General features: G+C 43.4%; 2 protein-coding genes across 10 annotated transcripts in view; one reads left to right on the forward strand and one right to left on the reverse strand.

Moving 5' to 3' along the window:
- Positions 1-8,981, reverse strand: part of SYTL2 (synaptotagmin like 2) — a 50,614-nt gene extending 41,633 nt beyond the window's left edge. For all 9 annotated transcript variants that reach the window (XM_048939694.1, XM_048939684.1, XM_048939676.1 and 6 more), the window contains exon 1: positions 8,861-8,981. The gene's annotated coding sequence lies outside the window, so the exon portion shown is untranslated. The remainder of the gene's footprint in view (positions 1-8,860) is intronic.
- Positions 1-12,408, forward strand: part of CCDC83 (coiled-coil domain containing 83) — a 77,213-nt gene that overhangs the window by 46,883 nt on the left and 17,922 nt on the right. Inside the window, exon 2 of the mRNA XM_048940219.1 lies at positions 10,847-11,014. The gene's annotated coding sequence lies outside the window, so the exon portion shown is untranslated. The remainder of the gene's footprint in view (positions 1-10,846; positions 11,015-12,408) is intronic.

Raw genomic sequence — 12,408 nt, forward strand, 5'->3', positions numbered from 1 at the left:
AGTTATTAGCTGCTGGATGGAGTCAAAATACATCTATTCTTCTGACTTGAGCTCAAGTCAGGAAGGAACTGTTTCCAGAAGCATACTGAAGTTTGAATAATTTTCCCTTCCTTTATATCAGCCCACAGCATATGAAGGAAGTTCAGGGTATCTATAGTTTCCACAGGCTGCAATCCAATTTAGTTTACAAGATAGGAATTCAACTTTTACTCACAATATTTTACCAGCAATAGCATATAATTATGTCAGGAATATGATGCCATGTAGGCTTAATCACTGCGCTACAGAACATATGTAATGAAAGCAAACTAATGGCTACAGAAACGTCTTGAATGTGTGGAATCAGAAATGGTGCAGTAACATGAATCTCACTGCTTTATCCAAACCAAATTGAATCTTTAAGTAGTAGTTTTAAAAACTGTTTTGTCTCTGTTTCACAGGCCATGGTACCCTCTGGAAAAGCAGATGACTAATCACTTACAAGATAATTCCAACCACAAAAGGCAAAAGCCTCTTCCTGAAAAAGCTCAGAAGAATACGGTTGGAGGAGGAGTCAGCTGTGTCTATGTCAGGGTTTCTTAGTGTTTCAGAGTGACTGTTTCATTGATACAATGAAACCAGAGGGGGAAAAAAACAAAAACAGAACAACTTGAATTCAGTGGAAGCCTCAGAAGCATCCGAAGTGACAAATCTGATGAGAGGCAGCAGAGAAGCTGTTACTGAACAGATCTCCTATTAAAAAAGGATAGCTACTGGCGCAGCCTTGTAGCTTTCTTGCACTGTACACTGAACATTAAAATCATGCAGGTAATCCTTGTGCTTGCTCCTCTGGTCTCAGAAGTTGTAAGCAATTCAACCATGAGAGGAAAACAAGATATTAGCACTACTCAAGGAAGCATCACCTCTAAAAACAGCACATCTTACAGATGTGGAAGGCAGCTGCAGCCAGGTTAATGCTCATCTCAGTCCCTCTACAGAAGGCAACAGCCTTCTGCATGTGGTTATGTTTGGCTGCCACATTCAGCTTCTCCATGATTCATGAAACATAACTGCAATCAAAAGTGGATATTTTATGTTTCTTATGTCTGGCCAATCAGGTCTGTAAGGAATCTATTATAGGAACAGTATCTTTATCTTTAAAGGAGGCTGATGGAGGGTTATGTTGTTTAACAGTTTCATTCAAAAATCTAAAAGAAACAGTTGGGCAACATTCACTGAACAGACCCAGGGGAGCTCAAGGCAGGGTGGGACTGAACTTCCCAGATACCATCATTCTGTAGAGCAGATTCTGCAACTAAATTTGCACTGCCACTTTTTTGCTCACCTGCCTAGGCATAAGTAGTGCAGCTGACCTTTTAGGTTTCTTCACAAATATAACAACGTAATGGATCATTTAAAGCATGACTGGGTACCTGAAAAACTGGCTCCTAATCTCACTGGATAAGCAGTTAAAGAAAAATGACCTAACAATAATTTTTCTTCCTTTAATGTGTATCATCCATATGCTGAAGTGTGTACTGTGATCACAAGTCTTCAGTCACTGGAACCATGCCAGAGACAAACTGAAGGCAAAACAGATGTTAGCCTCTGCATAAACAAGGTTGAAAACCTTTGTGTGTGTGTGATGTACACTGCCAGCCTTGGGAGACCTGCTAACACAAGCTATGGCAAGGCTGGCTTTCTGCAGGAGATCATAAGCACTGATGGTACAAAATGTTGGCTTAGGGAATAGCATTTGTTGGAGATCTACAGCCAGATTTCAAAAATTAAAAATAAATCAATGCTTTTGTCCAGTTTGAATCACACACCACCACTCCAAGCTTAATCCTTCCACTTCCGTTTTTCTTCTTCTTTCATTCTTCACATACTTTTTCTTAAATGTCCTGTACGTGCCAGAAAGAATAGAGAGGCCTCAGCATTCATGTTTGGCAAGAGAGCATTCAGACCTAAGTTTCAAATAAAACAGAAAGATCCACAACAGACTGATTAAATGGAAATTGATAGAACCACCAGACTGATGATCTCTGGAGAAAAGCCTGTCATCTTATGTTGTAGACTAATACTTGTGACACTTGGGATATGAGGCATCATTTTTATTTTTTTTTCCCCTAAAATTCAAATGAAGCCACACCAAAAATCTTTCCTTTCATAAAAGGTTTCTACTCCCTGTAATAAACAGGAATCTGAAATTATGCTTTCTGTAATTCATGCATGAAAGATTCTATGTCTTGAAAATAAAAAATAAAAATAAGGGCTGAGATGCACTGTACTTCTCGCCATCCTCAACTCTTAAGTTGCTCACATGTGCCAAGTGCTTTAGGTCAGGCAGTCATCCAAAAATGGTGCCTTATAAAGTTTCTCAAAACCTCCTCAGGCAGTTGCATGTCTCCATGCCTTCCAGGGAGGCTTTGCATTTGTCTGGAACATGTTGTAACAGCAAGGCTGCTTTGTTGGCCCTGCACAGACCTTTATTTCTCCCCTACTTTCTCCCACGTTGGAAAATAATCTGAATTCAAATACTGCACTGCAAACATTATACCATATTAAGAAGGACCACAGTCATAGCTTAGGTTTTTACATTTGCACTCACTGCATATATATGGGATGTAATGAGGGAGAGGTAAGGAAGATGTTGGAGTGGTTTGTTATGACTGATATTAAATTCATCTACAGGATCAGAAACCAAGCAGGAAAACCCCAGTCAGTTGGTCCAGTCAAATCAACAGAGCTTCCTTTTACACGCAGCAACCTCAGCATGTCTCAGATTTACATTTCAAAATTGCCTTCTGTGCTCCTTGTGCACTAGGCCTAAGCTGCTGAAGTTTCACTTGAGAGAATCTGTCTACAGCCAACGCCTTCTCACAGGAAAAAGCAGGTGACAGCCCATCCAATAACTTGGTCTGCTTCTGCAACCCTATTTGGGCCAACTCCTCCAGCAGAACAGCTACCCTTACAGCCTGGCTACCAACAGCCTGCATCTGTATGTACCTCCATACCATACGTATGGTATGAAGGTACATATGCTTCGACATATCAGCACTAGCAGCTAGGATGAGTTGGAAACCCAGAAACGAGGCAATGGGAAGTTGAGGAAGAAAGATAAACTGTGCAATGTAGCAACTTGCACCTGCAGGGAAACTCATTCTCAGAAAAAAGGCAACTAAGTTTGTCCCCAGCATTCATTTGCAGGAAATCCTTTATTTCGGAACACAAGGAGCAAGGAGAAGTTTGCAGGACTGGCTCCCATTAAAAGGTCACATCAGGCAGTGACAGTATTTTGCAAAAAATAAAATAAATTAGGCTTAGAAAATAGAATTTCTCGAAACACATGAGGTAAATCTCTTGGAGGAAGAACAGCTAATTAAACTAAATGCCAGTATTGGCACGAGCACAAATAGTTTAAGATGGTCATGAGTGTATTTGCACAGAAGTTCAGAGGACTGCAGAGTTAAGTTTGGGTAACGGAGAAAGAAAACCAATTAACTCTCAAGAGGAACTTAAGTTCTTAGTTAAGAATCTAAAACGTGGGTGCCTGCAGTTTTAAGGCCTGAGCTTAAACACACTCAAGGTGACTTGTTGTCAATGTAATTCTTGACAGGACAAAAGGAAAGAGATCTTCCAGTAAGATATGCATATCTGTAGCCAATCCAGCCGCTCTTTCTCGAGGTGTTATCAAAGCCTTTTCAAAACGATACCAGCTAGATGTACACAGCATATCACAGTTCCAGCAGTCCCAGAGACTAAACTGAAGAGCAGCATTTGCCAACAACACAAGTTTTTAGCCAGTGGGAGGCAGATTTTATCTAGCTGGTCGCAAAGTGAAAGCTGGTGTTGGAACCTTTGCAGAAGTAGGGAATATCTAATAGGGCAATACTGAAGTTGCTCGTACAAACACATAAATGCTTTATTTTATATCCACATGCTCTCCTGTGCAATGTTCACTAACATGCAGATAAAGAAAAAAACCTACTTATCTGCAATTACAGTACAACTGCTCAAGGCAGCCACAACAGGAAAACGAGAGAACAAACCCTGCTCCCACCTTACCCTTGCTTACCAGAACCAAGGAGATTCCTGTTGTTTTTTACCTGCAGAGTAGCTGCAATCTGAAAACAGTCTTACTGACAGCCTCGCTGATATCAGACAGGCAAACATTCTGGTTTACACAAAATGCACTCTGAACAAGAGAGCAAGAATGTTAACAGCAAGTAGAAAAGAGTTAACAACTGAAAATTGGAAGAGGAAAGAACAATTTGCTTTGGATGTAGCCTAATCCCTCTAATAACGTATGGCTGCTTGCCATTTCTTTCATAGGACTTTCATTGGATACTGGCAGCAGTGCCTAGGAATGTGAATCTCTATACCTGCTATGGCACACAGTCAGTAGGACAGTGGTTTCAAAAGATGTGGTCTCTGGAATAACAGGTTCATAAATTAAAGAGGAAACTAATGGAAACACATCTAAATGATGCTTTTCCACTGACTGTTGTTCATCAGGTTGACTGTAGATGCCAAATCATTTATTCTTAACTGTCTGAAGTACAAAACTACACACAAGATCTTGAGTTCTCTACTAAGCAGCTTTAAAATTACAGAAATTTCAGCAAGTTAACAATAATGCATACATTTCATTATAAATTGTGAGGCTCTGATTCTGGTTGTTCTTCCTTGCATATCATACTCCTACATATGCACCAGCATATTGTTTGATTGAATAATTATTCATATGCAAGAACTACATTCTTCTAGCTGATAATTCTCTTTACCAGTGATTGCAAAACAAATAATACGTTCTCAGGGCAAGGGATATTTCAATATCACAGTGAAAATGGCTCAATCTTCTGGATCTCTGAAGGCAGAGCATTGTTTATTGTAACCAGTGATTCTCATCTCCCTTTACAGAGGGAGCAGACTCCCTCCAAAAAGAGAACAGGGAGGCTAACAAGACACAAGCTCCCATCATCACTGCCTCATTCTTTATGCAGTCACTGGCATTAGACCCACCAACGATGCTGCTCAACAGAGTGTTGATATGCCTTGCCTGAAAAAAGGTTTGAATAAAACTGCATTATTTAATAGAGGTTGGAGGCAAACTGTTGCATGAAGTTATCTTCTGACCTGACACACTTCTGTATTTGATGGCTAGTTCCTTTGGAATTTTTCCTCACTATAACTACAGATTCAAATCCTAGGATGTGTTTTCTACATTAATCCCATTGATATGGATGGTTTTAAAAAAAAAAAAGTGATTTAAAAAAAAAAAAAAAAAACTGCTGTAAAATGTATTCTTGTTTTTAGTAAGTTTTAGCCTTAGGCAAATCAAAGTGGTTCCCAATACAGAGGAGTTAGAACTTTAGATATTGGAGACCATGGCAGACCTACCCTACCTCTACCCTGCCTCCTTGCTCTCCTGTATTAATTAGCACAGATGTGGGCATTTCCATCGAGGACTCTGGTCTGGAAAAAGTACCACTGAAGACTGGGAGTAAGCAAAGCAGTACAGCAAATTAACAAGTATTTCCCATCAAATGGCTACTGGGAAGTGACACATTTCCTACTTGTTGTTTGAATAATCTTTTATATACGAAAACAAAGAACACCGAACTGCAGTTTCTGTAGTCACTGTGCAGTCCAGAATGTTGCTAATGCAGAAGGCTTTCTAAACAAGAGGACCTGTCACATCTCTGCAAGACTCTTTTCCTACTCTCACTCCTCATTTGAGTTAATCAACTGTGGAGCTCTTAATTGAGCAAGGACAGCAACCATTACTGACACACTGCTCTTCCCCCGCTGTGTTTGTAAAACTAGGAACCTTTGGGCAGACAGGCTGCCTCTTCTACGCATCAGAGAACTGCTGCTCAAGTCACTGGTGACAGCACACTTCCTCTGCAAGATGCTACACAGTATAGTTTGGTGGGACAGTTTGAGCGCAAATCGGGTGGGGAGCATTTCACATCATCCTTGCCTCAGAACCAACCCTTACTTATCTAAACCACTCTTTTTAATTTGACACTGCAGGCCCCCTACTTTTCGGGCACCAACTTAATTGTGACTATGGTTTCATTTAATTTGCTGTACACAAATAGCGAGCAAACAAACCAAGCCCTTTGGCTGTCCTTTCTCATGAGATGACAGACTAACCACAAACCTCGGACACTCACTCATGCACATTTCTTAGCTTAAAATTACTCAGCTAATAATTGATGTAATCTGAAAGCTCATAGGAAAGCTTGCGTCAGTTAATGCGGTCCTTGCTGCAGTAACAGAGGCACACACCTATCTGAAAGCAGGCTTTTACACAGCATCCAATTGCCAGCAGAAATCAGGTGCCAGTGAGAAAGGAATGTTCTTCGGGACTCCTGCAGTCATGGAAATGATACATAAGTAGAGAGAAGGGAGAAAAGTCAGTCTGGAGATGGGTAAGGTAAAAATGAAAATGGTTATAGAAATGTTAGCCTACACTCTGCAAATAGAATGCGGTCAGAATTACCAGAATTAAGCTTTGCAGTGAAGTTTTTGTAGAATCATAGAATGGTTTGGGTTGCAAGGAATCTTAAAGAGCATATAGTATTAACCCTCACAATTACTATTGTTAACAAACACATTGAAAGAAGTTTGCTATAGCTCCCTATTAAGAGGGAAATATTTATCACCTAGTTAAAAATATTGTTATGCACTGGAAATCTGTATAATATAAATACTCCATCTGCTACCACAGTTATTCTGGCTAAATCTGAAGCCAGCAAGCAGCAATGCCAGTCCTCCTTAATAGTGATCTTAAATTGCAATAATAACAGGAAGTCCATCAGCCATGAAAACTTCACTCACGAGTTGGCCCAGCCCAGCCGTGCAAACAGCCGCGTGCAAAACAGTCTTTTCCCAAATGCTGATAGCCAGAGCCAAACAGAGCAAGGTAGATGGTTCCAGGCAGGGTCAGCACTGTGATACAAAGAAACCTAAGAGGGCCCAATGAGAGCTAAATCCAACTGCTCTATGTGAGAGGTGAGAAGCAGGGAACAGCTTCTGCAGCAGTCTGCAGTTGCACTGATGAGGTGCCATGTCAAGTTGTCCTGCGTGAATTGGATTTGACATACAAATCCTGCTGAAAAGCACAGGGATGGGAAAGAAGGAGAGGGAGGTTGTGACTGAAATTGTTTTTCAGATAAAGTGAGCAAAATAAGGAGTTTAGTTTGTGAGGCTAGAGTTCAGAGTGTAATACCTGTGCCTAACAAAGGTATTTAGTTTTGCAGGAGTGGCTCATTCTTTATGAAGATAGCAATGCAAGGCACTGCCCAGTGGCCATGGCACACCCTCAAGAAGAGAGGGAAACCAGAACCCCAGAACCATTTAATCCAAGAGGATTCAAACACACATGCCCTCATTTACCAAATATATGCCAGTCTATGAAGGTTTCATTTTCTTCACTTTTAACTCTCCCTGAGACTGTGCCACCAAGGATTAAACTGCCCATCCAACTGAAAGTTCATTAAAGATATGATGCAACCCTGTGAGCAGAAACAAGAAACCCAGGTCTACTTCCTCGCAGTCAGGCTACCACATCCCGGACCAAACTTTCTCTCCTGACTCTCCTTCTCACCCAGTGAGCCCTGCACTCCTAGTTGCACAGCAGTCCAGCGGTACTTGGACTGAAGGAAAAGGAGATTAAACAAGAACATGATGACCTGTTTCACAGATTTTCAAAAGCCTGACAGTGAAACTGATACTATGTTCATTTGGGCTACAGGAGATGCTGGGAAGAAGTTTCCTTTGTATGAGATAGGTCCAATAACAGCTTTGGAAAACTCAAGGATGCAGCCAAAGCAGAGGTCTGCTGCACCCATAAGGTAAAAGTAGACCAAGATGCCTTAGCATTGCCTTGCTTTAAACCTGGGTGTAAGCACACTAAAATATGGTATTTGTAACAACATATATATGCATTTTGTAATACTGTAATATTACTAGTAGTATTTTATAACATAGCTATGCATAAATATGTAAAACTGCAAATGGAAGGAAACTCATGGTACACTTGACCAAGCTATGCACAGGAAAACATACAAATAGTAAAATTTGCAAGATAAGAGCAAAACATGTAGAACAGACAAGAAAGATGTGTGATGAAAGCTGAATAAACCTGCAGAACAAAGAGGAGATAAGTCTGATGGAACAAGAATAATCCTGCAAAATAACTAAGATGTTGGCAAGGCCAGGGTAAGTCTTCCTTCCCAAAACTGTGGCAGAAGCAGATGAGATCACACCCTTTTCTTCTGGGGAGGCAGCAGGGTGCATAAAACACTAAGCAAAAGAGATAGTAATTAATGAATATCATAAAACTCTCACATCTATTCCAGTATCTCTGATGAAAGGCACTTCCATGCACTGCAGCCGTCACTGTTAAACACAGGGCATCAGCTCCATGGCACTGTGCAGCCACAACTTTCCAGCTTTGAGCCCCCACAGAGCGCTCAGCAGTACTTGCAAGGCCGTTCAACAGCCTGGCCCCAAATTTAAGTGACCTTTATCCTGCAGTGACAACCACATACAGCAGATCCCTCAACGCACACAGACACAACCAAGCTCACTGGATTTTAGGACCAAGTCCCATTCCACAAAGTCACTTTAGAGACAGAACAAGACACCGTTCATGCTTCAAAATTAAAGTGCTTCCTATTCAGCATCTCACAGCCGAGATCTGACAGCCCTGTTTAAACGAAGAAGGCCGCCTGCTATTAAAGCATCATTCTGCAGAAGCCAGGTTCAGGTGAGGCGTGACAGTCAGGCACAGCACCCAGCGCACCCCTCAAGGGGCTCCCCTCAGCGGGACACCCTCCTGGACCCCACCGCCATCTCCGCGGCTTACCCCATCCCTCCGATCAGCAGCAAGCCCGAGCTACCTCATCCCAGCCGGCAGCCGCCCGTCTGAGGAGAGGGAGGTGGCGGCTGGAGGCGGCTCCGACCCGCGCCAATGGCGGCGCCACGTCCCGCAGAGCTGGGCGGCTCCTTGGGCTCGCCCTGCCCGCCTCGGGCATCGGGAAGGCTGCTGAGGGCACGGCGGGCGCTGCGCTGTGCGGGACGGGGAGAGGTTGTGTGGGGCAGGTTTGAAATGGCGCGCTGAGGGGGAAGGTCGTGGCAGCAGGCTCTGCAGCTGCGAGTGGGTATGGCAAGTGAAGTCCGCAGGTGTGACGCGAGGGAAAACGATCCTTGTTTCACTTTAGCTGGTGAGATGTAATTTAAGAAGTGTGAAGATACGCCTGTTTGCAGTAAAGATACAGAATCACAGAATGGCCAGGGTTGGAAGGGACCTCAAGGATCAGGAATCTCCAACCCCCTGCCACACGCAGGGCCAGCAACCTCCACATTTAACATCAGCCCAGGCTGCCCAGGGCCCCATCCAACCTGGCCTTGAACACCTCCAGGGACGGGGCATCCACAACCTCTCTGGGCAGCTGTTCCAGCACTTCACAAATCTCACAGTAAAGAACTTCCCCCTGATATCCAACCTAAATCTTCCCTCCCTCAACTTCAAACCATTTCCCCTCCTCCTGCAGTTATCTACCCTTTCAAAGAGTTGATTCCCCTCCTGTTTGTAGGCTCCCTTTAGGTACTGAAAGGCTGCAATGAGGTCACCCCGCAGCCTTCTTTTCTCCAGGCTGAACAAGCCCAGCTCCCTCAGCCTGTCTTCATAGGGGAGGTGCTCCAGCTCCCTGATCATCTTCGTGGCTCTCCTCTGGACCCTCTCCAACAGCTCTCTGTCTTTCTTACTGGGGGCTCCAGACCTGCACACAGTACACCAGATGGGGCCTCACAAGAGCAGAGTAGAGAGGGACAATCACCTCCCTGTCCCTGCTGGCCACCCCTGCGAGTACTGATAATACAAGTAGTGATAATAGAGGATTCAGTCATCTGTTTGTCCAGGGTGCTGCCATGGGTGCTTTTCTGTTGAATCAGTGGCACAAAATACACATTCTGCCATTTGTGTTCCAGCGGTGCCTCTCCCTCAGCAGCACTGGGGCAGGTTGCCCAGCGAGGTGGTGGTGCCCCGTCCCCGGGGACACTGCAGGTCAGCCTGGATGGGTTCTGCACACCTGACAGCTGTATGTGTCCCTGTGCATTGCAAGGGAGGTGCACTGGGTTACTTTTATACATCCCTTCTAATTCAAACTATTCTGTGAAGCTGGAGCTCTCTGGAATAGAGAGAATAGAGAATGCTTTGTATGCATTATCTGCCGAAGTTCTGGATTTTAACAGGGCTTCATTTCAATTAACATGCATCCAAGTGAAGTGGAGGCCTTGTTAAAGCACAAAACTCAGTTACTCCCTGTAATAATTTTCATTCAAGTGCCTCTTATCCATACATCCTGTTTATTCAGCTTAATGCAGTGTCCTAATCTGTATGTATTCAAATCCAGGCTGCCCTTCTGCTAATGTAACTTGGTGCATTAATTAGAAATGGGGACCCTTTTGACACTCTTGGCACACGGAATGTATTTTTTATATTGTGTTCGATATCTCTTTTTTTTCCCCTCTCACAGCAGTCCCAAAGTGGAAAAAAAGAAGGCAGCGGTGATCCTGAGCCTTTTCAGAGCAGACAGCCGTGTGACGCCTGGCCCCTGCCGGATGGAGCCGGAACTGATGGGTCTTACACCCATCGCCCGAAACAATTTCCTCTTTAATTAAGGAGTTTTGAACCAGGGCTTAGGGAAAAGCAGCTACTTGCTGCTGGGATGCTCCAGGTGTCAGTGGGTCCCAGCATCGTTAGGACCACTGGCTGTGATTATGGAGCAGCAAAACTACGTACGGGGTTTGTGCCGTGTCTGTTAACATATTTCTTCTCTCCTTCTCACAGCTAGTTCAGTGATTTGTTCTTGAAGGAGATTCAGGGGAAACCCATGGGATTATGGATGCAAGGGCTGTCCTAGCTCAGCCCAGTCACCAGTCTGCAGTAAAGAGCAAATTGAAAATACCTGAATGATGTGAAAGGACCCTCAGACTGATTCCTCAGTAACTTAAGATGGTAAGAGCCTGCAACCAGCATACAGCCTGTCCCCACAATTGCTCTGCACTGTTGTAGTTGATCTGAAGACTGATTTTTGTGTAAGTGTGGCTGTTTTTCACATAAATTGAGCCTGAGCACTCTCAAGGTAGCACCAAGAAGATAAAAAGTAGTGCTGGAATGACAGGTCCTGCCAACCCTGCTTCCCTATATAGCCTCAGAATTATAAAGCTCTCAGCACAGTGAGAAGACATAAGTGTGTTTTTGATTGCAGTGTAACAAAGTGTTATGGCATCTTTAGAAGACAAACAAAAATCCACAGGTAAATGGTGTGGTACTGGCAGGTTCAAAGTTGGATGGAGCCTTGGGGAGCCCGATGAGGTGAGTTGCAACCCTGTCCATAGCAGGGGCTTGGAGCTCTATGATCTTTAAGGTCCCTTCCAACATAAGCCATCCTATGATTGTGTGGACAGCCCTCACTTTGTACTCTGCAGTCATCTCCTGGGCCCCAGAGTCTGTTGTTTTTTTCAAATAAGTCCTTCTGCACAGTGAGGCTATGTGGTAAAACACTTTTCTCTCTATATCTAAGAGATGATTTTCATAAAATCATAGAATCACAAGGTTGGAAAGGACCTACGAGATCATCTAGTCCAACTGTCCTTTTATCACCATTACTACCACTAAGCTACTAAACCATGAAGATTCAGATTACACAAGACTTAGAATGGGATATTCAGGAGACAGAGTTAAGGGAAAATGAGAGAAAAGTGGTTTGGAAAGGAATAAGTGTGACAAAACAAAGGGATAAGAGGATAAAAGTGAATGATCAAGTGGAAACAGGGCTGGTGGTTGTGTTTGGCTGCCCGTGCTCCGCACTGCTGAGCACAGTCCTACCTTCTATCAAACCCCATTTCTAACTGTGCTCTTGAATGAGGGGCTTTCTATTCTGCATACGTGTGTGGAAGGACTGCCTTTGACCTCTTTGCTCATTCTTGTCTCATGAGGAGGGCAAAGCCTCCATCAGCTTCTCAGCAGATGGCCTTTCTTCACATCTTTAAACACTAAGTCTTCCAAAATCTTTAGAAAGTCCTTTTAAAATTCCTTTCAAATATAACAATAAAATGTATGCTCTAAGTGTAAACTGTAAAAGGAAAGGAATAGTGTGGGTAAATTGCCTATATATGGTGCTCTATTTGGAAGAATTTCTTCTCAGAGTGGTCAAGCACTGGATGGGCTGCCCATGGCAGTGGGGGTCACCATCCTGGAGGTGCTTAATGAAAGGGCAGGTGTAGTACTTAGGGACATGGTTACGGGCAATACTGGTGGTAGGTGGATGGCTGGACTAGATGGTCTTAGAAGTCTTCTCCAGCCTGAATGATTCTGTGATTCTAAGGAAGAGATTGTCTTGATAATAG

This window comes from Lagopus muta, chromosome 1, assembly GCF_023343835.1.
Source record: "Lagopus muta isolate bLagMut1 chromosome 1, bLagMut1 primary, whole genome shotgun sequence".
Classification (NCBI taxonomy): domain Eukaryota; kingdom Metazoa; phylum Chordata; class Aves; order Galliformes; family Phasianidae; genus Lagopus; species Lagopus muta.